Source organism: Lytechinus pictus, chromosome 17 (genome assembly GCF_037042905.1).
Source record: "Lytechinus pictus isolate F3 Inbred chromosome 17, Lp3.0, whole genome shotgun sequence".
NCBI classification, from domain to species: domain Eukaryota; kingdom Metazoa; phylum Echinodermata; class Echinoidea; order Temnopleuroida; family Toxopneustidae; genus Lytechinus; species Lytechinus pictus.
This window is the reverse complement of record NC_087261.1, coordinates 18,063,549-18,091,364: the sequence shown is the minus strand read 5'-3', so window position 1 is coordinate 18,091,364 and position 27,816 is coordinate 18,063,549. Positions and strand designations below refer to the sequence as shown.

The following is a 27,816-nucleotide window of genomic DNA, read 5'->3' as shown; positions in this document are numbered from 1 at the left end:
AATAATCACCACGTTAGTAATGAGGTTGCTCAATGTAATTGTGCACTAGATGAAAATGGTAAAAGTATGTCTCTTAAAATATAAACGATAATTATTATTTGTTAAACAATGATTGTTTCTGGGGAAACCTTTTTTTTTCTTTATCTGCCATGTTGAGTTTAGTTCCGTACAATATCCAGATATAAATTTGAAGTCATATAGAGCCTGTTTCATTGGCCATAATAGACTCTTATCTGTTTATTAAAAAAAATCCACGTTTTGATAATGTGTTTAAGATAATCTAAGTTAGACAAGGGGTGTCTAGACCACAATCCATGCGAAGATATAAGCATGATAAGGTTTGTTATAATATATACACTCCGTCGTGCTGCATCGGCTACATGCATAACGCAAGCTACGAGAAAGCCTTACCAAAAACATGTAAATTTTTGCGATTGTGTGAAAAATAATGATTAATCATATAGACACATTTATCTTAAGACATTCATATATAATTCATTGACTCGAACATACATCATTAAGGATATTTACAATAAAAATATACAAATCTTAAATTCTGATTTATTAAAGTATTGACTCATGTTCACCTTACCATGTTATCACTCTGCGTTAGCAATACTCCCCATTTTCATTTTCTCATCCGTTAAAAGAGAGAACGATGATCATTTTAAGACCTGCATAATACAACCAATTGACTCGAACATACACCATTACGGACATCTACAACTTAATATACAGATCTTAGATTCTGGAATATTATCGTATTAAATTATATTTACCATGTAATTACTCCTTGTTTCTAATACTACTCATTTTCATATTTCAGTCTGTAAGAAAGAGAGAGCGCTACAGGATACATGCAGTTACACCAATACATATCAAAAATATGATTTTTCTATATAAAACATGTTATGATACACCAACTTTTTTTCACCATCAAATTCAATAGTTAATGATGCAAACAATTATAGGGTTAACTGGTACGAAAATCTTAATTTGAAGAATTTGATCCATTTGGGATTTACAAATGATATATAAAATATACACGCACTCTATTTAAGGCGTTATGGATCTAAGTTCAAGTTTGATTAATTGTCAGAATCAAGTTGCATAAACATATCTATATTATACAGATTAAAAAGTATGTACACAGATCGGATGTTAGATACAGGGGATTGATGGAATATACGTTTTGCATTATGCATTGTGCAATATCACGCTATCAAAGTACATTTTCTTTATTTCCATGGTTTTCATTGGTATGGAATGTGATATATCGTATTTACTGTACTCTTGAACAAGTAACTGTTTATGCAAGTGAATTGTTTGCAGATTTTATGAGAATCCACAAACACAATCTACCCTGGTCAAACAACAAATGGCATGAATGAATATTATCAAATGTCTTGCTCGGCACTAGTCATTTTACAATAAATAAACAAAACCAATCGTTTATCTTGTAATCATTTAAGCTACCCCCTATTCCGAAATAATTTCATGCCATGGAGAAGTTCTCAATACTTAGATGTTTGATGACATTAGAAGAAAGAAAAAATGAATTTCATTGTTAATCCCGAGGCGGAAACTGGAAGAATACACACTTGTTGTTAACGGTACGTATTAATCTAAATCGTATGGCCTATAAGGGTTATTTTATTTGTCAAGCAGTGAACTAAAATGTTGGTAACTAACACCACGGAAAGCTTGAACATGGAAAATACATAAGGTATGATTGGGTCGTCCTAGGGTGCGTTTATCCGCCACTTTTTCACCCTAGAATCATGATCTGAATCATGATTCAAATCATGATTCTGCAGAATCACGATTGCGTTTAGTCGAAATTGAATATAATCATGATTAGAATCACAAACATGAAACACGAAAAAAGGGGCGTTTGGAAAGACGTTTCTGCAGAATCACGTACGAAAATGTTCGAATAAACGATATCGTGATTTGAATCATGATTATATGACCTCACTGTGTCGGCCTACTTTCGGTGCTCATTGTATGTACATGGTTACTCTGCATGCATTTCTTGTCATGTTCAAGTTCTGTGTTGGTCATCGCATCGTCCACTACTTTTCATTTTTGGTCATGTCTTCAACTTCAAGTTCTAGTAAATGAATTAACTGGACAGACAATGATCTCAGTTGTTGTTGAGTATAGAGTGTCAATATTAAATTGGATCTACGCTGAAATTCACTTCCGAACACCATTTTGGATAAACTAACAAGATGAATAGAAGCATATGGACCCTATATGATAGAAGTAAACAAAATTAGGTATAGACTGAATTCTGGAAGCAAAAGATTTTTCGAAAGCCGAAACACGTGCGAAAAACTTCCTCTGTCAAACTGCGCACTAGTGATGCGCACTGGATAGGCCCAAATCTGAGGAGAATCAGCATTGGGATGAAGGTCGTCTAAACGCTGATTCTGTGATATCGTGATTCATGTTTGTGTTTTGAATCATGATTCAAATCATGATTCAAATCATGATTCTGGCTTGAGGTCGCATAAACGCAGCCCTAGTTATAATACACCTATTTCGCAACGGAGACATTCTTAAAATCTTCCCATTACCAACATCCACATAGTGGCGCCGATCACGGATGTTAATTTAATCGGCGTCTTTTGTGAGATGATATTCATGTATTACTTCAAGCGTGGCATTAATGTTTTTCCAAACACTTTATTTCAAGAGGCCCTCTACGTCATCCTTGGTGAGGTTGTAAAGGTGCAGCAAATTCGAAAGGTGACTAAAATGACCTTTGAACTCCTAAAGGGAACAATATTAAATGAAAGAAAAAAAATGGAAAAAATGAAATAGGAAAATTGTAGTAATCAACTCCAAATGCGACATGAATCTTAATCCAAACATGTAATGCCAGAAACTATTGATTTAATCCTACTTCTTCCATATTCATCCGTATTACATCACTCGCTTTTTGGATAAAATTTATCAAAAAGGTAATGTACCGAATGATCCATTGAAATTGTTGTATTCTCATATCATTTTCGGTAACCTTAAACAAAATAGTTACTTTTTAAACATTTTTACCCCATGATTAAACTATTTATTCATAATGAATAAGGTTGCAAATGTCACTACTTGCATGTGCAGTATAAACAAGGGCCTAATGTAGGCATGTTTATGGTTGACCAAATCGCCCTAAACATGTTTTTTTTTTCTCAATATAGAAATGTTTTACCGGTGATGCACTGTGTTGTCAATGAAGAGGTCATTTAAAAGATGGGATGGCAGAACGGACAAAATAATTTGAATTAAGACTAATTTTGAAAAGTGGTTCTAAAAACCTGAATATGCAGGTGACTGTGTGAAACAAATTTGTTGAGGCCCCACCCCCACCTGGCTCCTCCTTTTCTGGTTGGGCAAGTTAAAACAATCAGAGTATAAAGAGTAAAAAGGGAAGTATTCTTTAATCAACTTACCTTTGTGATGGAGGAAAAATCTCTTGTTAACTTGAGTCTTGACTTGACCTTTGATTGGCTTGATATCAGGGAGCAGTAGTCAGACATCACCTGTCGCTGTAGCGGATGTTCATTGTAGTAGGGAAGATGGTTTGATTCACTCTGATGATAGCCCACCATACATAAAAAATAATGAACGTATAAGATATTGGTTTGAGTTCAGACCTTTTCTAATTAACCCCTTTGCTGACATTTGAAGTGTTTCTTTCGATCGTTTCCAGTGATCACATCTTTGATAGCCACACCTTAATAGTCATCAAGGAGAAATCCCAACGCAAGAGCAAGTGGATTTTTGATAACTACTCAGAGGTAACACAAGTTCAACGCTGAACGTTTCGTCAAAAGCGGATGTTGAGTACAGAAAAAAGTTGTAACATCATAAAGATTCGTTTATTCTTACATGAACAGTGCAGATCACTTGGAATTAACTGAGAGTGCAGATATTGATTTTTTTCTCTCTAGATTGATTGAATAAAGGAGAAAACGAAATGAATGGACAACTTGTTATCAAACATACTTTCTGGAAGATAAATAGCGTGATGGGTATATTACCTGTGACAGCGTGGTGGTCCTAGCTGCATCTGTAATGGCTTCAGCAACAGCGATGACACATCGATCAGCCGTTTCTGATTTTGGCATATCAAACAAAGATGGTAGGTTGGTGAGTACTTGACACCAGAAGCGAGACAAACTACGCAAGAGAGTAGATGAGGGATACGACGAGATGTAAAACAAAAATATATTTTGGCACTTTTGGGGAAAAGCTGCCTCCGTATAACAAAATGCACAGTATGTTACCTTTTGACAGGGTTTTCGCGTCAAGGTATACTTCATATTTTTCTCCAACGTTGGAAAATGATCAGGAGAAAACACTCTTACAAATCTGATGTAAAGGATGTAAATGAACACAAATAATTGTTAGTGACGTAGATCCTGGATAGACAACCGACAAAACGCTTGGACTTGATGGACTAAACAAGACCAAAAAAATGCCATTTAAGCTCATCAAGTCCAACTCTAGTGCACAATGAGTCCTTTTGATTACGGATGGGCCTGCATTACAAGTGCGTTTAAAGCACAATTCGTGGTTAGATTTAAAACCCTTAACTTCAATAATATGGTGGTATGATAAGTGTGTCTGAAATCCCTGATACTGATGCATTTTGATGTTATGTTTTATTTCAAAATTATACCTAACTTAATAAAAAATAATAATACTAGAACTTGGCTCACCAATTCATCTTCCAATTTTGCGCGCATTCCTCAGACGATTCCCCATCGGTGTACTTGACGGCAAGGTCATCAAACGTGTCAAAGAGATGCTTTACAGGTAGAGGGATCCGGGATGGTTTCTTAAACATAACCTCAAAGACTCCATCTACGTATGGACCTATTGATGCCTACAAATCAACGATATTGATCCGACATCACAACATTCAAACGCGATTTTATGATGATCAAAAATGATTATCATAGTTAAAAAATAATGAGGATCGTTATGAAAATGGTGATACTGATGAGAATGCAAATGATACAATGTTCATAAATACAATAATAGTAATGCTTTAGAATCCTAAAGATAATGAGGGCATCTGATGGTAATAATTAAACCAGAGTCATAAATGCTTCTTTGAACCGGTGCCCACATAAGAAATTTAATGTCTCCAAAGACTGTGGGCATTTCATTATCACACATAATCATACTGAGCAACTACTTATTCGAATTTGAAAATTAATGTGAATATTAGCAATAGGCAATTCTATCATTTTAAGAATTACTCCCTTCATGGCCTCAATTACTACTGGAAAGAACAGTGTCGTACAGATCACAGTACGCTCACATAGTGGACTATGTAAAATTATTATTCCCACTGTTAAAACACCCAAATTTAACAATGCAGGAACATTTATGTTCACACTGTGGACATTTCGACAGGGTGACTGTGTTCACAGCGTGCTCACATGGTCGACTATGTGAATATGTGATTCACACTGTTTCAGAAATCAAGTTTAGCAGTGTGAAGATGATTTCTCATTGTGTTCCACACTGTGAACACACTGTGTTCTTTCCAGTAGGAGATGCTGACTCCACTACCATTACATCGGAGATACAATAACTTACTTTCATTTTAAGCATGTGTAGGATAGCAAGATTCCGATCAAGCTCTGCTCTCTTTCTTTTAATGTTATCAGGCAGGTTGACTGCTTTCCTTGTTTGCTCTTCAGCATCAATCTGGGTAATTTAAACAGTAAATTGAAAACATACTTTATCTACGCATTCAATAAATTGTAGTCTATATACACATTTTGTAGAAAAGGGGGGAATGTCGATTTGCCCTTCCCCAAAAGAAAATTGTTTACAGCTTGAAAATTATAGTAAGCAATGCAAAATACATTATAGCCTTGGAATCATTGGAAAACATGATCAGGCAATTATACTTGGAAAAATATGCCTTCTAACAAACTTTTCATTTTTTGTGGCAAGCTTTATCCGTAAAATGTGGTAATTTTTTTAATTTCTGATCTACTTTTGCCCACCCTCCCACCTCCCATCCCAAGCGTGGACTGACGCTCGTGTGATCAAACATGATATAACTCTTGATATACGTACGATGTAAAAAAAAAAGACGAATTTTATCAACCACACGATAAAACAACGCAAAACCATACGAATGTCACAATTCTAGCTAAAAACCTTCAAATGGACAGCATTCAAAGTCAGTTGAGATGGTCCTGATGTAAGATTCGTCTCATCTGATACAGGTATCAAGGATTCATCTGAGGGAGGGGAAGGAAACATTTATTAAAATTTATATGAATTCAAAGGGTTTTTTTCAGCAGATGACGATAACATACAAGGCAAGGATAAAAACAAGTCAAACTCTCTGTACTTGAAATTATTCATACTGAGTTCGTCATTTACAGACAATGAGTACTGTCATTTGTCATGTTTTACAATCTTTTCGATATATTGATAAAGATATCATTCTAGAATAGAAACTTGAAGGTCTGTTTCTTCACTGTGGGAAGATTTACAGGTGATTAACGAAGGCATTTCCTTTTTTGAGCACATGATGGCTACATTTTGAAATATTCAGATGAATTTACTTACATGTGTTCGAAGATAATTCTTTGACATCAAGAGCTTGGTAGCCATTGACAGGTGCTTTCGGTAGCTGGTTCTTACCTACCAGTGCAACACGAGATCCGTTCCTAATCTAAGAAATGAAATGCACAGTTGAAATTCGATGTATCAATATTCAACCTATCTTTCATTAGATCGTACTTACCCCCAACGGATATCAATCTAATGCATCCAAACTGAAAGCAAAATAGCAACATTACGCATCTTCCTCTGGACACTGAAGTTGTATTACAGGAATACAGCAGAAACCAGTAGGGGGTAAAGTAAAAGTAAAACAAGACTAGTAACTGGAACATGTTGGTAAACAAGTACACGTCGTGAGGAGATGTGGCTTCGAAAAAGAATCTACAAACTGTTGCCCCTATTGGCTTTGGAAATTAATTAGCGGATCCTTATCAAGCCAATGTGAATTATTTTAAATTGACAACCATGTACCACGTCAAAATATTTACATGTACATAACGCTTTTGCGTGTGAGGGTGTGTGTGTGATTATAACACCCCTGCGTCGGTAGATGTGGATAATCCAATTATTCCGTCAGAATGCCTCATAATCACAGTTTACTTACCATTTCTTACTCCATACTTACTTTATTGCCTAATTAAAATGATTATAGTCTTATAATTGATTAAATGAGTGAGCGTATCTATTATGATGTGAGTATAAACATCTGGCAATCTGAATTTATAATAATTGACACAAAATAAGGTAAAATAAACCATTACGAACCCCATAGCTCTTCAGTGTATTGAACATGACCTTGCTCTGTGTCTCAGACATGTCGTCAACATCCTGAAGCAACGTGTAGCTTTCAGGGGATTCGATCCAAACTGTAAAAAAAAATGTAAACGAGCAAAAATGCACTTTGGATAATTGAATATGAAACGTGAAGTATCGATAATCCATTTCGTCGTGTACCGGGCATTTTAGTTAAAGTGATTATACTAGTGTCATTTAAATACTGACAGTCAAAACGCCTACATGAAATACCCAACATCCCTATCAAAGTTAATTTAATGAACATTACGGCCCTACAGGTACCATGAAATTTGTGTCATGAGACCCAACACCTCTCCCATTAAACACATCAAGAATAGAGTACCGAAGCGATGGCGTCAGTTGCCATGGTGTCATGGCGGCCTGGTTCTAAACAAATGAACCCGCCCAATGAAAGCGTGTGTTACTCATAGGAGAAAATGGCTGCTATCGGAATTTAATCACTTGCAACAATATTTTTCAGACGAGCCAAAGTCATGTACAGACGATCGTCAGCTGCGACTCTGATTAGAACCAGCCCGTCATGACACCATGGCAACTGGCGTCACACTTTCGCACTCTATTGCTTCAGCTGCGCCTGACCCATTGTTATGGTAGTCCGTTCATTGCGCCTTTTTTCGAGTTGATCAATCCAGTCCTCTAAAGCTAGGCTCCACCACATACATGACATACTTTGCTGATCTTTCAAGCTATCGTGTATCACCATTGTGAGCTTTCTTCTCTTCTGTAAATGGTACATACATATTCATTTTCGGCGTCACGGAAGAATTTACCTAAGCGTCAGAATTACATTAGTATCAGAAGAAGTCTTTCTAGAATTTATGGAGCTTTAATTCAACACCTATTCTGATTGCCCTACATTATAACTGCTCTCACCGAGGTCAACTGCATCAATGTCCCTCGGTAGAAGGCAGAAACTCTTCATCCAAAGGCAATCTAGGATCTTCTGTTTGGCTTGCTTCACGGTATCAACATTTAAAACGTTTACTCGAACATAGGCATGGCCGTCTTCATCAACAACATCGATGTTCTACATCAAGAGGAATGCAAAACGAAAGTATAAGAGATGTTTTAGAAGTACTGCATTTTCATTGCAAAGGTATAACCTGAGTATTTCGGAGTTTCCTGTATTTGTATGCAAAATAATTCTCTTTTTGACTCTCTAGAAAGAAACGCCCCCTCCCCCCCCCCAAAAAAAAAAAACGAAAAAAAAAATGATATTACTGTTCGCTCATAGAGTTTATGATTTATTTTAAATTACATGTACGTATAGACTTTGTTAACCTACGATGAGATCAAAGTTTTATTTCAGACGAGGACCTCCATCAAAAAAAAAGTCCATACTATAAAATGACACCCTTCATGATCTACAAATACGGTCCGAAGTGTATTATATGATTAAATTGGTTTCATTTTAGCGGGAACTTTGCGACCAGTCCTATCTTCTAGTATCATAATTTCCGTGAACGTACAAGAGAATGAAAGTCGATCTCTTCATCAATTAGTTTACCAGCCTCCAGCGTGTAGTACGCAGCCCCTGTCACGGCATCTATAGGACCTTTCTCTGCTTGGGTCTTTATTGCTTGGTACAGCATGAATAATGAATAGAGTCCATATACCTGAAGTAGTAAATGAAACGAGAAAGTAAATAGAAAGAACTGTGCGCGAGCGAGTTCAGTATTAAAAATGTAATGGTGTACAATATACACTACCTTCTAATTACGTTCTAAGCTATTGATTAATTCCATTTTATAGCCATGACACGTATTTTCCAACGATATTTTTAGTTTCAAGTTCTCTTAAAGGAATTTAATAAAAACCCAAACATTACATAATGCTACATTTAATATACCACGAGCGAAATTCGACAGTGACCTATGTACGTAGAGCATGTTTACCTAAATGGAAAAAAAATATCTAATCCATGATCATTTAATACGAAAACTAGTGCATTTTGGGTGCAGGAGCATATACAAGTTGCATGCTAAATTGGTAACTACAAAAATCTGGTTTTCTCCATTAACTATGATTTTCAGTTAAACTGAAAGTTAATACTACAATTTGATACTGAAGAAGTTGGGTATATACCTTTATATATTTTTTTTTCTTTTTGAGTTGGGAATAACAGGCCTCACCTTTAGGTACTCGAACATGCAGATTGAAAACCAATTGCTGATCAGTTTCTCGGTGACCGATTCAGTTCTTAAATGAGAGGATATACAATCGTAATGATGCAGAGTTTAGATGTATGTCCAAGATAATTGCATAACAACGATATGCTAGACTTTACTAATGGAATTGGTTTAGTATCCGAAGTTGACGTCTCTTCCTAAAGCTTAATATAAGACTTTATGATTCTGGCATAATGACGTTCGATTTATTGTTTTCTCTAAACGTTAATTAATAATCACTGTACATTACGTTCATGCATGACAATGATAACCCCAACCCAACCCAAGGATTGATTTATTACTTTGTGAATAGTTTGTCCAGAGGTCTTCTGGATTCAGATGCCCCCATGATTTCATCTTCAACAAGAGCGGTCATCACTCTGAAAATTGAATAAAGGGGATAAATGAAACATGAAGATAAGAATCAATAGACATTAAGTTAATTATGCCAAGAGCCCTAGCCCACGCTTCTAGATTGGTGATTGGTGGGGATTTTTTACCTGATTGCTAAGAAAGCATGAATGCTTGTAAGCAAACAACCAGAGGACCTACGGCTTAAGGTCCTCTCCGAAGGACCTGGTAATGAGGATTAATGCCTTACCAAAGGGCACTTGCGCACCAAGTGGGAATCGAACCCGGGTCACCGGAATACGAATCCCCCGCTCTACCGACTGAGCTATCGCGCTTCTAGATCATCACACTGGCAATGCAACCAAGCTGTGTGTTGTCACATATGTACAACTTCCCCAGTACTGTATGTATTTAACTTATTTTTTCTCGTTCATCTAGTCCATCGCAATATCAGGTGCTCTTTCAATATCAGCACATATAATACAGGTTTTCAAATATTGTCATGATTATATCATGGATAAGATATTTGTCCTATGAGACCTCAAAAGAGATGTTATGTTGGATTTCAGTGTCGAATGGGCAGGAAAAAGGGGGTGTTGTACAATATTTGGGGGTCATATCAAATTTTGTTCGCAGTAGACAGTCAAATACTCTCAGCTTTCTTATTGTTCGTCCAACTTTTCTCAAAATTTCATTGATCATATTCTTTCAGTTCAATTCTTCGACGCAAGCGTGCCAGTTTTATAGATTTCATTTTCTTTAAAATGTGCTGCACAAGAATATTGAACATTTTGGTTGTAATGCTGAATTTGGTTTGTCAGTATCCTTTTGATTCTGGAGATTACAGATCTTCATCAATGACTGTACATGTAGTCGTAGATGTGGACACAACGGAATGGGTATAAACGTATATGAATTATTTTGATTTGTTAATTACTTTCGATTTAGAATACACTTTATATAACTCTGTAATTCTTTACAAAATTACTTTTTAGGGGCGTTTTTCAAATGCAGCTTGCTTCAATTTTTGTCTCGCCTTCGTAGCGGAGCGAGACATAGGTATCACTATTTCCGGCGTCGGCGTCGTCGTCAACAATTGTGTTGTACACCCAATTACTTTATATAGCTTCGAGGTGGGATCACCAAATTCATACCAGAGGTCCATCTCCTGAAGGCACAGGTCAAGTTCGAATATGAGTCGAATTTGAATAAGGTCAAAGGTCAAAGGTCAATGAACTTTCCATGACTGGCACTGTGCTGTGTTGTACACACAATAACTTTCTATAGCTTCGAGGTGAGATCGCCATATTCATATCAGAGGTCCATCTCTTGAAGGTGCAGGTCAAGTTCAAATGTGAGCCGAATTTGAATAAGGTCAGAGGTCAATGAACTTTCCATGACTGACACTGTGCTGTGTTGTACACATAATAACTTTTTATATCTTCGAGGTAGGATTGTCAAATTCATACAAGAGGTCCATCTCTTGAAGGTGCAGGTCAAGTTCAAATGTGAGTTGAATTTGATTAAGGTCAAAGGTCAATGAAATTTCCATGACTGGCACTGTGTTATTTTGTACACACAATAACTTTCTATAGCTTCGAGGTGGGATCGCCAGACTCGTAACAGAGGTCCATCTCTTGAAGATGCAGGTCAGGTTCGAATGTGAGTTGAATTTGATTAAGGTCAAAGGTCAATGAACTTTCACACTACTTTGTTCCTCTAGTGACATGAACTTTATAATTTTATACTTTTTAACACTAACATTTTACTTTAGAACTCAGTACTCTCTATACCTGAACCAGATTTTGTATTTTACTTGTTTATTCTTTAAAAACTGTTGTTATTTATTTAATAAGCTATAGTTCTTGGCACCATTTATAATATTCACACAAATTTGCCAATGGTACAATAGAAAAGCTGTCAAAGTTGTTTAAATGTTACCCTTCAGATTTGACATGCAGTCTCTTCATGACTGCAATATGCAGGCGAGACAACGCTTGGCGTTTGCCTTGTTTTTCTGGTATTTCTGTAAAATTTAAATTGTATGTGGTGTTTTTGTTATTTGTCTCACCACTTATCTAATGAGGGACACATCTTGTTAAAAAGTGTACATAGCCCGAGTTGAAATTTATGTCAAACTTTGACAACATTAATTGTTCCTTTATTTATAACTAGGATGGTTCAAATGACCATGGAATATAGAACGAGGGCAAAATATGTTGTGGCACTGTAGTCTGTAACAGTGCAACCACGGAAGAAAATTATATAGTACATGCTTAAATGTAAAGAAAGGTGAGAAAAAATGAACTTACTCTGTAAAGACAATTGAATTCCATTCACTGACGAACGTGACTGCTAACAGGGATGCAATTAATTCCCTACAAAAAGAAAGTAAAAAAAAAACCGTAGGTCTTAATGTTAGTAATTGTTGTGCGCTCTACCCGATTAATGGTGAACATTATTTGAGCATGCAGTACTTTTTATTGAGCTATTTAAAATAATCTTTCATACAAGTGAAAAATTGCACATCCGGAAACTACAGTGTAGGTAGTGACAGAAAAACGTTTTTTTTATTTTATTTCTTCTGATTTATTTATTCATATTTTTTTTATTTACTTATTTATTAATTTATTCATTTCATTTTTTTTTTTTTTTTTTTTTTGGGGGGGGGGTCATGCAGCACCACAAACGCACACTCCAGAAAACAAAACATGCATGCTTTCACTTATAATTATCCGAGACATTCTGGTTTCTAGACTGAAGTACAGAACTGGGAGACTGGGGCGTGCCTCAATGATCAGTAATCGGTCCGAATCTCTTTATCTGCTAAACTACGCCAGTTCAGGACATTATTCGAGCACATGCTTTATCTACACAAGGCTTAGCCTCTCCTTAAAGTCTTCAGAAAGGGAGAATGTTGTACAGGGAGTCTTGGAATCTGCCTCCAGGAAGTACGGAACTGGATGGTAAGCAATTATCTGAAACTTAATGACAGCAAATTGAGGTGCTTTATGTCTCATCGTCTTCAGACGAGTTCAGGAGGCTCTGACTTTGATGTCAATAGTCAGGATCTGCCATCCCCTTCAGTATGTCATCTAGTGTCATTTTTTACAAGAATATAAACATGCGCCAACACGTCAACATGGTTTTGTCGCAAGGCCTCAGTTGCTCTGAGACGTATTGGAATTATTCGGTCATACCTTAGTAAGAATGTGACTGAGACCCTCATTCATGCCTTCGTGTCTTCCCTTCTCGATAACCGTAAAAGTCTATTGTCTAGAATCCCGGACAAAGATATAGCAAAGCTCCAAAGAATCCAATATTCAGCCGCAAGACTTGTCACCAGATCAAAAAAACACAACCACATCATACCAATACTCAAAGAACTTCACTGGCTACCCATTTAATCACGAATTCGTTTCAAAGTCCTTGTAATAACATTTAATGCTGTCCACGGTCTTGCCTCGAAATATCTCTGAACTCATTTCTCCATACACGCCCTCAAGGACACTATGATCATCAACCCAACAGCTCCTTTAAGTACATAGACAAAGAAATAAGACGCAGGGTGAAAGGTCCTTCTCCTATAGCGCCCTTTGGAATTCCCTACCCAGTGATCTCCGATCACAAAATCCTGGACTTTTCAAATCCCAACTTAAAACATTTATCTTCAATGAAGCATTCAATTAGATAATTCCTTATACTTGTGCCATATATGTATTTGATTAATGTTGATGTTCAGTTTAAGTGTAATTTTAAGTAATTTATTATATTGTATAATATTATTTATGTAAAGTCCTGCAGGTCTGAAATGCGCTATAGACCTACAGTATTACTATTATTAGTTTAAAAGTAAACGTTATAATCGCGGAGTTCACGAATGGGGTCTGACTACCGCGTTGCTTTTGTTTTCTCTTCTTTTTTTCTTCTTATTTTTCATGACAAATTACTGAAAAACATAAACATGATAAACAACCTCTTAATTCAACGGGACATCATACTGCTGTCAATTCATTAATTATGGTTATTAATTTTCATAACGTACTTTCAGAAAAAAAAATCCGTCGTACCTTTCTTGACCTTGTCCAGTCTTCTTCGTTTCCAATTGCCTGACGAACTCTATCATTCTCTCCTTCTTTTTTAGCATTCGGTAGAATACGATAACTGAATGCTCCATAAAGTCTTCCATGTACTGGGACATAAAGTGAGCATATTGAATATATCAATTTTTGTAGGATTCAAAGGGATTTTAAACCAGTTGGTTTCATAGGAAAGAGAGAAAAAATCTCTTAAAAAACTAGACCAATGAATGGAGGAAGAATGAGTGAATAATAATGAGTGAAAGTCAGGAGCATTTGGATATCCAGATCACTAAAGCTATTACGATCCTATCATTGGCAATGAGACCTACATCGGTGATTTCATATTTGAATAAACATATTTCACATAAATTATATTGTTTTGCTATGGAGTATGCCGCAAGATCATGTACTTGTATTCGATGAATGGGCAATACGGTTTACACTGTATTATATTGGATGAATTGTTTGATTTATAATTGTTATTATTATTTTTATTATTATTAATGATATTATTATTGTTGTACTATTAATTTGAATCCCTTTAAACAAACAAAACAAAAAAGAGAGACAAGATAACCAGAATTTAAAGAAAATAATAGATTGATACCTCTGGATCTGATGTTTCTGGGTGAACACCTAGCCCGGCAAACATCATCAGTGTCACATACTGGACATTCCCCACAAAACGAACTCCTTGATACTGAACTCTGTTATCAGCATCCGTCATATCTAAACTTGTACTAGAGACTGATCATAAGACAAAGGAATTAGTCGATCGAAGGTGAACATATATTTCAAACGAGTCTCATTATATTGCTGTCAATTTGAACTGTAAGACATGCCCGATTCTATAAATGAAATAAGCGTATTCCATTCGAATTGTTGTTCTAAATAAATTTTATATTGGTCAAAAAGTAAAGTATTATATAAACTTGATGGATCGAAATACTTCAAGAGAGATAAGAATGTATATCAATGAATATCATAATAAAATGAATTTACCTCCCCTATTTTTCTTACATCCCATGCATCAGGTACTTATTTTTGTTTTAAATTCATATGCAATACATTGTTCCCTCCGTGGACTAGTCAAACGGGAAAATGCAACATATTGACTGAAAGTGAAAACGCCCTAAATACCTTCGCGAACTCTTTTCAGGATGTTCATTCGAACCATGGCTACTTCTTCCTTGGCACGTTTCACTTCAAGCCGTTTCTTCCTATACCAACAGGCTAGAATAATTGTAGGTATGGTGATGAAGATGAGCAATACAATAACAGTGGGTATTACGGTAGCTATCAACGGGTTTCCTTCCGTAGGCCACGCTGAAACAAATCCCGGATAGAACTTCAGGTTTCCGTGTAATACCTATAGAACATAATTGAAATAATTGACCATGCCAAGTAAGCCACAAGTTTCGTGCGATAAAACCGATTCAAAGCTTCCAAACTTTGTCTATCCAGAGTAAGTACTCTGACGGTGTTTTGCCCACTAGCACACACCTACAAACGCAACGACACATCAGCACACATAACACCCACAGCCACAAACACACGCAAAACCATATTACTCACACGTATATACCCAGCCCAAACAACACACAAACACTCACACCTACACCCTATTGCTGATGCGCGTAAGCTCACGCATTCTAATTTTCACCTTTACCCATATAGCCTTTACACTTTCTCGTGCGCGTCATACACCGTACACACCCTTGTACATAACAATCGAGACACTCAAATGTTAATATAACATTCGGGATGGTTTCGTTCATATTGTGACTAAAGAAATTGAAATCTAAATGCATATACATGTAATCAGCCACCCCTAGACCATGAAGTCGCCTGAAGTGATGTACAAATGGTTTTTTATCTTGAAAAGGTAGTAGATCCAAGCTCGAACAAGGTGCATAACTTGTCAAGCTTTATCAGGAATAACCATCACAATAACGAGTTGAAAAAAATATAAGAGAAAACAAGGTCTGAAGTTTGTAATCACTCAAGCATGAGATTTGCTTACTGTGCAATTTAGTAAAAAAAAAATCGAGCAGTCTGCAAAGACTGGTGTCAAATGAAACCTTTTTTTTTCATTCAACTTTACAACTTATATAGAATGATGACAGTCTGAAGGAAGATCAATTATTCTTTCTGATAAAGATATTTTTGTAGCTAAAAAAGGGAAAATTAGTATTTTGGTTATTTACCCAGAAATCTCTCCTTGGTGAATTATTGTTGGTTTGGGAGTGACTGGTCACAAATGGATGAAGATCCACCATGTGCTCGTTTTGTGTAGAGCACTGTCCCCAAACAAACAAATGTTAAGACTTGAATTACCGTCACTGCTGGTAAGTTCCTCGTGGTTCCTTCACTGCGTGTTCCATTCTCATCACCTGCGAGGGGTCTCTCTTCGGGTAGCTGGCATCCAACAACATCGGTTTAAAGATAATCCACATCACATACACTGCTTGGTCCAAGTAGAATCTGAATATCATCCTTTCTACTTCCCAGATCTAAATTAAATCCCTGGATAAAGAGAAAAAACTGCATATTCGTCAATATTCATGCAATTATGATAAAAAATTTAATTCCTTTTTTTACATTGAAGATACAGTAGCTGTAAAAATACATTCAGTTGTATTCAGATCGGCACAATGTACCGTGCTGACCGGCATGATTGCATCTTTGAAAGGGCAGGGCAAGCACAACTAGTTGGAACTAAGCTGAAGATAGCGGTTTGTTTTTGGTGAAGATTTGTTTATATGCCATTTTGACAAGAGTTACGGCAAACTTTTGTACATACCATAATTATCCTTTTTCATATTAAAAGGATACACAAGAAAAATATTTCATATATGTATACATCATATTGGTAATAATATCATTATGTGAGAAGTGAGATTTTTTATTAATAGAGTCAATGGCGACAATAGTCAAATATGACTAATCGCCACTCAAACCAACATAAGAAGAAGAAGAAGTTAATCTCATCATGGACCTACTACTCAGAGTAGTCCATGGTCTTATCAAGGCATGTCATGGAAAGGATGATGTACAAAACAATAAACGGGTTTCGAAATTTCAGAGAGAGAACTATTCGCTCAGTTGTCAGTCATGAGCATCATTTCATATTAAAGATGATTTTTTTTTTCAAATAAAAGTTATAAGAAATAAATGCATGAATAATTTGATAAATATAATGAATAAATAATTAAAACTGAAAGTTAAAGATGCTTTTTAATTCAATTATTCTTTAGTTTTTCGGTTCAATTATTGAGGTATCACTGGTACAGACCATTCACTCATGACAATTAACAAAGTACTCATATGCATTTAAATCGAAAACTGAAATGTAAAACTGGTAAAAGGACAAGGTTTTTGATAATTATTCTTTGTATGCATTTATTCTTATCCAGGAGATAAAACAAGATAGCGGAACGAGTGAGGCAAACGGGAATATAATTACTGTTATTTCGAGCCGTCCGTTACTGCTTTCATAGAGTCTGTTTGGTCCACCGAAGCTTTCATAAATTGGGTCTGGGTAGTATTCTATCAAGCCGCCATTGATTATGTAACCATCGAAGTCAAATGTCAGATTTGCGACAAACGTGATTACGTCAGGTGCTCTTTTCCTTACGGTAGAGGCGACATCGTCAGGAAATTTTGGCGATGGGCATATCAGCAGAGTGTCTGTTCCGTTGCAAAGCTGATATATATTTTTAGAAATGATGCAAGGTTAATCATAATGCCCTATAATCTTTACTTTATGCAGGATTACTACCTGGAATAAATGCGTGCACTGAAAAAAACCGGGGTATAAATGTAACACCAGTCCGGAATCTATATTTGACCATACCAGAGAAGTTTTAAATCAACACCAGTTTGATTTTGGACTAATTCCAAATAGGCGTTTATACAACACCAATTAGTGTTAAAACAACATCTATTTAATTTCAAACAAGTGTTGTTTCAACACCTCTCTGGTGTGGTCATATACAGATTCCGGCCTGGTGTTAAATTAACACTGCAGTGTCTTCTATTTCTATCGAATTCAGCTGCATCTGATTTGATATGAAAATGAAGTGCATGAACAGGAGAGATAGAATAAACTGACACTTGTCAAAAATCAAACCTCTAAGTACTGATTTTCATTTGCCTGTTTTGCACGATTATTATGATTACAGATTAGTGTTGAACCTCAGTTATGCCTTTCTCATCTGACTAGTGCACCGGAAACAAAATAATTTAAGAAATAATATTGATTCAAAATTGATAAATTCGATTATGGAAAACAACACCAACCTTTAACGCTCCTTCGCCTAAATACACGCACACTCCCAAACGCGCATATACCCATACCAACCAAAACACACATAATGTTAAGGCCACTGCAAAACTTATGATTTGTCTGCGACACAATTTTGTAATAAAAGGAAGTAGGATTTGATGCTAATATTGAGACATGAAATATCTTTACTGCGCAATTTTCCAAATTATCGTACGAGTACATATGTTCAAATCTTTGACTATGCTAACATCCTTATTAGAATACAAAGATAAAACATAGTCGTAATGGCATCACAGCAATCGTACGACTGGTTAGATTTGGAACTAATTTGGCCTTTACTCCAAAGTAAAGGTTGACAATCATTCGACGTTCTTAAAATTCTTTCAGTTCAAATTATACATCACTTTCACTCGCATTCTCAGAAAATGAGCAAACTGCGACTTTAGAAATTGTATCTTACCTCAAATGCGCAAGTTGTTGGTGACGTAACAATGATCCTGGGGATTTGGACCAGATCAAAACGTTCTCCTGTTATTTCAATATTAAGACCTCCTCTATGTCATACAAACATTAAAAAAGATCGAAAGTGGAATAGTCATTTGGCGGTTCTACACGAGAATAATATCCCTAAATGCTTTATCGTTCATACAGATATATTTGCATTCAGCCTGTGCCACAATTCCTTCAGAGAACAAGAATATTCTCTAAAAAATTTATTTAATCCAAGTGGATATCTTTTATAAAACAAATATGCAAGTTTTTCAGATAATATACGTATACAAAATCAAAACATTCATAATATATACATTTCAGCATACAATATACCATGCTTTGCGATGACAGACTATATTAGGTTCTACGTTGGCCCAATCGTGTAGGCCTACTTGGCGCCTAATCTGTGGAAAGCCAATCTGTTAATACGCGCGTGAACGAATTCATGACGTATCAAATGACAAAATAGACCAGTTACGATCATGGGCGTCGGAGCAGAGCAATCCTAAGTTTTGTATTTGAAGAGTTTAGTTGCAAAAGGGATTAGGTCCACTTTTACCATTCCCAGAAAAACCATGTTTTTTAATTCTCACTTACTGCAATACTCATATGAGAAACTAAATTGTCATGATATACTACCCTATCATGTGAACATAAAATTTGGTATATATAAAAGAAATCTACCTGTCTCATTTTTTTCTATATATTCTTTTAAAAATCACAATTGTGGTCCTGACCCCTTTTGCAACTAAACAACATGAAACCAATCTATTACGACTAAAAAGGTAATTTTTTTTGCCACTTTTATTTATATTTTCATGTGAATTTCCAATGTCTTTTGTTTTCATTAGAACGACTAAAAATTTAGAGGATTTGGGACAGAAAACAATAAAAATTTATGAACAATGGACCTAACCCCTTTTGACAAATGAGCTCTTCAGAATAGTTTGTTTGCAAAAGGGGTTAGGTCCACTCCAAGAATTTTTTTTTTTTTTTATTCTCCCATATTGCAATATTCTTATGCGAAACTAAATTTTCGTGATACTCTACCAAGAGAACGTAAAATTGGGTATAACAGAAGTCCACCTGTCTTCATATTTTTGTAAATATTCTTTTCCAAAAAAAAATCTGTGTGGACCTAACCCCTTTTGCAACTAAAATGAAATGGACCTAACCCCTTTTGAAAAAAAATAATTTTTCTTTGCCATTTTAGATCACTTTCTAATGGGAATTTCAACTTTTATTTGGTATCATCTTACAGAGCTACTAAAAATCTATACATTGAGAAAAAAATATATAATTTGATGAAAAATGGACCTAACCCCTTTTGCAAGTGAGCTCTTCATTTGGAGGGACGCCACAATAGATCCCCCCAAGAACAAAGGATAATCCTCTGCGCCGACGCCAAAGATCACACTACAATAAGAATACAACGTTACGTATCAAATGAATATTTGCACTAGGTATAACGTATCAGAAAATAAAAAAGTGACGTATTAATATAAATGGCATACCGATACCTCGTCTTAAAATCGTGACGCGCGTCTGTAATCAAATTGGCTTTCCATACCAGTTTCATTGTCGAAAAAGACGAATGAGTCAGCATCAAATTGTTGGAAAAAAAGATGAAAAGTGGACTTACGACATAATTGCTTCGGATCTGTCAATATCAATAATTACTGGGTTTAACTTGTAAGTGAAGCTGTATTCACTAAACATTCTTTCCACTCCATCAAACGACATGATGAATATCAATGAAGTCTCTTCATTAATTGTTATACTGCTTGTAATGCAGGTCGCTCTCATATCACGAACGGTCCTGAAAAAAATGATACATTCATGAATTGTTGCCTTGGAAGTAGCAGGTATTTAGTGAGCTCGATCACCATATTTCGTTACCATCTATATAATATGTCCTTAATAAATGTGTATTATTGTTTTCTGAGAGAAATTGATTTTATGAAGGCAAAAATATAAAGATCACTATTACTTAGTCGAATATCATTTGATATAGTATCGTGTTTTTTCTTTGTTTCGTGAGTGATCGAACTCATCATCGCAAAATTGCGAAGAGGCACAGTTTCACCTATTAATGATCAGCCCCCCCCCCCCAAAAAAAAAAATCAGTGTTTGACCTTCATAATATGATTGTATTTATTAGCCTTATCAATAATATACTGCTAGTGATGCAAATGCAATATCATTTCATGCAATATGATGTACTTGATTAATTGCTGTATGTCCGTGATGAAACAATTTGCGTTGCATCATGCCAATTTCTCGCGTGCAATCTACCTACAAGTTGAACGGATGCTCCGGCCTGAATATGTATATATCTTAATAAATAGAGTACACTTCACAGAGCAAATTCCGAAAATTTGATCAAAGTTGAACAACTAATAAAGAAAAAGATTTTATTTTTTTCTGGTGAAACAGTTCTAAACATGTTTTCATGAATATTCATTAGGTGGGCGGATGATGTCACATCCCCACTTTCCTTTCTTAATGATATTAAACGAAATCATGATTGTTAATTATATATATATATTTTTATAAATGTGTAAATGACGTGGCTCCATTAAGACGTAATAAGTTGCACAAGAAATGAATAAGGCACTTAATTACTTTACTTGTCAATCCAATTGTTTGAGTTCTTGGTAGACAAATTTTGAATAAACCTAATTTCATATACTAAAATACAAAAGAACAAGTGGGGATATGACATCATCAGGGTCCCGTAACATATAGTTTGGCGATTGGTCGTACGCTTGATTTCAACGATTGATTGCACATTTTTGTCAATGCAATCAATCGTAGAAAAATGTTTTACGATCATTACTAAGCTTTGTGTTTAATACGGGCCCCTGCCTATCTAAAGAGGTCATGCTCCTTACAATCCAATTGTTACATGTATTATGTACGCGTGCACATCAATTGAATACCCATTTTTTTAACACATGTTTTTCTCTTTTTTGTCAAAAGATACAAATCCTATTATAATTCACAATTCCAAGCATAGTATTAGAAATTAAAATGTATATGTATTATGTTACACTAAAAATAAGAACAGAGATGAAGGTTATTTACAAATCATTGCAATGTGCTTCTCCAAATCTAGCTTCGATGATTCTTCCTGTGTTGAGGTACATTCCTGTAATTGTGATTCGGGTTCCTCCCGCTGCCTGTCCCTCATTAGGGCTAAACCCTGAGATCATGGGATCCTATAAAAACACAAGTGGAGGTTTATTTATCAATCGGTTGAGAACAATTCTGTTTCGACGAAGTTCGGAAGAACTGGAAACAAACAAAACAAAATGGGCGTCAACAACTGTGTTGGAGCAGTAGGAGGTGACCGACGTGATGTTGCATCTTTATGCACAGTTAAATAAGTTAGTAGATATTATTCCCTAGTGGCGTCCCATAATATTATACCTTATTAATTTGGATTTTTTTTTTTTTTTTTTTTTTTTTTTTGGGGGGGGAGGGGGGTGAGCATGTATGGCATTCCCTTAATTCATTGAGGAGTTTTGCACGGCACCTTAGATAAAAAATTGTAGATATTGGGCAATAAAGAAAATGCACATATTAACCTTGTTCTAAAGTATTGTGTGATTGAAAACAAAAACCTTTATCATCAAATTGAAATTCTATGAATCTAGTTGATTTAATGTTTCATTTTTAGCTCCATCGAATTGTTTTTAATAACTGCCCAATATGTGAATTCGTAAAACAAAATGAAAAGTTTACTTACAAAATTTATCAAAGCGTTCAGTATGATTAGTGTACTGAACAAATTATTATAGTGTCTTTAAATGCACTAACCCTATAGTGGAACTTTTCAATACTGTTTCCGGTCCTAGTCTCACTACCAGACCATATCTTAATCGCGATGTGTCCTGATGTTACCGCGTGAGATAACCCAGTTAGGCAACTTACACTGAAAAGAGAGGCGGTGTGTCATTTGATAACTTATTTACAAATGAAACTGATATATGTTCTAAGACAAATAGTATTGTATAATTCTTTTATACTATGTTTAATAAATCATGAATCAGTAAAAGAATTAGAGATGAAAAGCACAATGGCAATTAACCAATTACGTGCACACATTGAGGAAGAATGATATTTAATGCATACTAAAAAAATGCCACATGTACCAGGAAGACTGTAGGAATACGCAAGACAAATTTAAGTTAAATACGTCCATAGCTGGTATCTTCAACAAATAATCCTTATCTATGTTCTTGGAGTATGATGTAATAAAGATATCACAAAATAATTATGATTATGCAATTTTATAAATTGATGTAAACAATCATGTCTTCTTGGACCATTTGCTAGTGGTATGATAGCACCGGAGGTGAGCTCTAAAATCACAAATTGCAGACCTTTTAACTTCTGAAGATGACGGCGAGCGCTTTTTATTTGTCTACAATATTAAATGTATTATCCATGGCCCTGCAGGGGCCTTGCCCCCCCCCTCTTCCCGATACGACACCATTACCTCTGCCCTGGTTGATAGTAGGAATCCATGTCAGCTAGGCTACACGCCAAGTCTCCTATTGTAACATTTAGTACATCATTAAATGCCACTCCTAGGTCGGTTCCGATGATTTCCAATCTTGTATTGCCATTAATTGGACCTGATATGGGATAAAACTATAGAGAAAAAAAATATTTGTTTTTGTCTTTTGGCCTTTCACATGTGTTACAAAGTTAATTGATAATTCGTAATTATAGTAAATAATAACACCACAGACCTTAACCATATTAGACAGAAGGTAATGCTTATCACTTGACTATGTATCATTAAAAAAAAATTTTGCTCTGGAAAGCAATTTTTTGCCACTAGTGAGAAACTTGAAGGAATATTAACTGGTATGAAGAAGGTTTCTGATGTACCAACCAGCTGAGGACAGTAACCCTGACCTTTATCTCCAGAACCTGTGGGATTCTAAAAGTAAGAAATTCAACGGGTATCATCAGTTATGTGATTCTTATGACATTTCTTAACCAAATTTAGATGGAGAGCTTTATATGATTTCAAATATGAAATGTTAAATCATAAGGGTAATGCTGGTAATGATAATATTCATGATGAGATTGGGCATAATGACCACAATATAATAAATGTATTGGTAGTAGTCGTAGTAGTAGCCAAGTATTATGATTGCAAACGGATAATATTACTACTAATAACAGCAACAAAGCAAACATAGTATAAATAATTATCATAACGAACTACGATACAATGATGATCAATTACAATAATGAATATGATAATGCCAATAAAATCATGATGAGTGTAACTAATATATCAAAGATGGTAAACATGATACTTACTATTACAATTCTGAAAAGCATGAATCAAATAGGGTACATCTACGTTCTAAGTTTTAAAATCAATTTGTTTGAAGTAACTTGAATGAAACCAACAGTTAAAAGATAAATCTTAAAGTATTTCTGATTATTAAAACTATTAAAATTCTCATTAAAAATGAAGTAAATTTTAGGAAGGAGAAGAAAAAAATTAAGATTAATTTTATTCAGCGTTTTTTTTGTAATAAGTTTTATTGATTTTCAATGGTTTCAAACATCGTATTTCATTCAGCGACTCGCTAAAGTATTACATTAAACCTCTTTCGATACAACATATCCCGGGGTCAAATGTGAAAAGCTACCAGGTAGCCTTATGTTTTCATAAAATGCTTACATTTTCTCCAATCACCACTGTTTCACCGTCCTGGCATGAGCTGCTCTCATGCGTACACATGTTGTCATAAACACACCAGTCACATGGCCATGCACTCGAGACACAAGACGAACAACTAAAAGAGAAAACTCAATTGTATTCCTTTTAAAACTACAGTAAAATTGACATCTTTTTTCAAAAGGCATTTTAATACTTCAAACTGGTCCAGATCAATTGGCGGATCCAGCTTTCTTCAATTGGGGTGTAGCGATTTTTTTCCACCCACATTTCGCCGATCGGCCGCTCAAAGTTGATTTTTGTTTGTTTCTTTGAAGGGGTAGTCCTAACAGTCACTTCTTACCTGTATTCTTATGAATATGTAATAATCTCATACTCCCCATTTAAATAGTGCGAAAGTGAAGGGCGAGCATTTTTTTTTTTTTTTTTTCATTTTTTTTTGTCCTGAAAATTGAACTTTATAGGCAATGTTTGTAATCCTGATGATGATGCGTATGTAACTAGATAATTACTGCGAGCGCGAAACGCAAGCATAAATTTTTAATATACGTTCTTGCCTGATCGAAAAGGAACCTTGAAGGGCTGTTTGCAGTTAGCCATGAAAACGATACATATTTCAACAATTCAATGATGCGAGCACGAATTGCGAGCTGAAAATATTTGACATGCCGACCTAAAATATGGAGATTCTGAGCACTTTTTTAAATGGCAAAAAGAAGCTGCTGAAAACTGCTTATCTAATAAAAGAGAGCCAATGGAGTAAATTAGAAAGTCAAAAAGGGGCCTAAGCTTTCGATCCTAGCAGAATCTTCGTCGGAGGCAAAAAAAAAATAAATAAATAAAATTAAAAATTTAAATCATGAAGGAAATGTAACTAATTGATGCGAGCACGAAGTGCGAGCGAAAAAAAAAAGAGATTTCATATCTAAAAAATTATTTATTTATGTTTTGTAAATCATAAAAAAGGATGGTTATCTACCTACATTAAAGGGGAATGAAACCTTTGGAACAAGTAGGCTTGTGTCAAAACAGAAAAATCAAAGAAAAGATCAACGAAAATTTGAGAAAAATCGGACAAATAATAATAAAGTTATCAGCATTTGAATATTGTAATCACTAATGCTATGGAGATCCTCCCATTGGCAATGCAACAAGGATGTGTGAAAGTGGATCATTTAAGCACGTTTTTAATAAGGTACAAGCTACGTATCTCAATAAACATGGTTGCGCGTATTTTAGATTTAGACCTAGATTCTGGGCATTCTGAATAATTTTGTTTTATCATGAAAATCCAAAATGTGAACGCGAAGCGCGAGCTGAAACTATTTGATCAATGTAAAAATTATTTCAAGCACTTTGTAGGAAAATTATGGAGCGGATGTGGATTGCACTTAATGAAGTATGCGAGCGCGAAACACGAGCTGATATTTTTGAATTATTATTATAACCTAGGACCGGGACATGCTAAGGGCATTTTGTCATCATATGGAAATGATGACCATCTTCCTATCCCTCTTCCTAGGTGTGAGATGAAACTTGTCGATATTCCATTCTGAAAAAGTGGACAATTGCATTATTATGAATTCATGGAAAAATAATGTTATTAATATAATAAGCATAATGAGAGCGTGACATTTGTTAATATTAAGGCCTGAAACTGGGTATTTGAAGCACTTTTGTAATTATGTATATGATGCATTGGTTAATATACTTTTAACAATTAATGCGAGCGCAAATCGGGAGCCAGAATTTTAGATAACTTTAATAAAAAGTCGATTTCAAGTAGTTTTGTTATAGAATTAATATAGAGGGATACACTACTGGCCAATAAAAATGCGAGCGCGCAGCGCTAGCTGATATGCCTACGTTTTGACAATCACACCAGAAATGGGATATTTTGCGAACTTTATGGAATGCATGAAGACAGTAAGTATTTGACAAATGAAATAATTCTAGCGCGCAGCGCAAGTTCAAAATGCTTAGATTCTGACCATAAAACGGACATTTTACCGAACACTTAAAACAAAAACCAATTTGTAATCAAACGAAAGAAAGTTCGATTTTCGAGCTGAAATATATTGTGTATATTGACTCCAAAACTTCATATATTAAGCCCCATATCAGCCTATTGAGCAAGATATGCAATGTGAGCGCGAAGCGCGAGCGAAAATTGTATAGTTACATGAAAGATTAAAAAATATATATATGTATTCCGAGTCTTTCCGTCAACTTATTTCATTTACTCGTCTTCTTCCTCTTATTTTTCTTCTCCTTTTTTCCCTTCTCTCTTCCTCCATCTTTTTTTCTTTCTCCACCTTTTTTTGCTCCAGCAACGGGGGGGGGGGGGGGGGGGGGCTCAAGCCCCTGGATCCGCCAATGCAGATCTAGAAAATTCCCAAATTCATACACATGTTCATAGATAAACTTTGGTTTGATATTATTGTACCTTTAACATACATAATAATACCACTGACTGGCCGATACATTTTGGATAAGACAAGTTTTAGTCAAAAGTAATCATAACGTACAGTGTAATTAGGAGAGCCATTGTAATTGCAAGAATGAAATACTAATATATATAGTGTGGATCTAAGTGGGTGTGCGTGTGGGTGTTCCGATGGGTCTGTTTAAGCATTAGAAGCATTATGCTAGATATGATCAGGCCTGGATATAATAATAAATCTACGTTCAATAGTTAAGATATTTTTGGGGGACTGGCAAGAGTCTCACAAAATTACTATCCTACATATCAATAAAAAATTTTTTTTTGTAATTATTGACCCCCAAACAGGAAGATTTTAAGGACTATATTTTAGGAATCCATTAAGATTATACACATCTCACCATAGTCATATAATGCGAGTGCCAATAAGCGCTTGCTGATTTGGTTAGAATTACATCTAAACATGCACATAACTAACACTTGTAATCATGACTAACATACCCATCTCACTAATCAAATCTTGCGAGCGCGAAGCGCGAGCTGAAAATTTAGGATATTCAGACCTGAAGAGGGGCATTTTAAGGCTTGTTTGTAGGAATTCACGAAGACCATACGTAGTTTACTAATAACCAAATGATGCGAACGCGAAGCGCGAGCTGAAAATTTTTGATATTCAGATTAGGAAAAGGGACATTCTAAGGACTGATTCTAGGAATTCATGGAGAGCAGACATATTTCACCAATCCACTACTGCGAACGTAAGCCCGAACAGGAAATGTTTTATATATTTAAAATGGGGCAATCACTTTAAGTAGTCATGAAAAAGAAGCATACTATTGTACATAAAACAATAATAACTCGAAGTG

The 27,816-nt window shown here is 35.3% G+C and overlaps 1 pseudogene; it reads right to left on the bottom strand.

Annotated features, from left to right (window-relative positions):
• On the bottom strand, positions 1-26,141 carry LOC129279856 (plexin-A4-like; annotated as a pseudogene).
• Positions 26,142-27,816: the final 1,675 nt, after the last annotated feature.